This window comes from Melanerpes formicivorus, unplaced genomic scaffold (genome assembly GCF_026170545.1).
Source record: "Melanerpes formicivorus ecotype bairdi unplaced genomic scaffold, bMelFor1.0.p_v2 SCAF_940, whole genome shotgun sequence".
NCBI classification, from domain to species: Eukaryota; Metazoa; Chordata; class Aves; order Piciformes; family Picidae; genus Melanerpes; species Melanerpes formicivorus.
Window position 1 is genome coordinate 37,501 of NW_027143292.1, and position 783 is coordinate 38,283.

The following is a 783-nucleotide window of genomic DNA, read 5'->3' on the forward strand; positions in this document are numbered from 1 at the left end:
GGAGGTGCTGGAACGTGTCCAGAGAAGGGCCACGAGGATGATCAGAGGGCTGGAGCACCTCTCCTATGAGGACAGACTGAAGGAGTTGGGGCTGTACAGTCTGCAGAAGAGAAGGCTCCGAGGTGACCTAATTGTCGCCTTCCAGTATCTGAAGGGGGCCTACAGGAAGGCAGGGGAAGGACTTCTCAGGATATCAGGTAGTGATAGGACTAGGGGGAATGGAATGAAGCTGGAGGTGGGGAGATTCAGGCTGGATGTGAGGAGGAGGTTCTTCACCATGAGAGTGGTGAAACCCTGGAATGGGTTGTCCAGGGAGGTGGTCGAGGCCCCGTCCCTGGGGGGTGTTTAAGAGCAGGCTGGATGAGGCTCTGTCCAGCCTGATCTAGTGTGGGGTGTCCCTGCCCATGGCAGGGGGGTTGGAACTAGATGATCCTTGTGGTCCCTTCCAACCCTGAATGAAACTATGAAACTATGAAACTATGAAAATGCTTGATTTCGAGAGTGAGCGAAACTAATGAAAACATTGTTGGGGTAAAACCTAAAGGGAAAGACCTAGCACCAAATCCAATTTGCCATCTGATCTAACTTCTGGAGGCAGTCAAAATGATCCTTAGAATTCTTCCCTACCTTATTCCTGTGCTGAGATACAGGCTGCTCCAACCTGCTGTAAAATGCTTGATTTCGAGAGTGAGCGAAACTAATGAAAACATTGTTGGGGTAAAACCTAAAGGGAAAGACCTAGCACCAAATCCAATTTGCCATCTGATCTAACTTCTGGAGGCA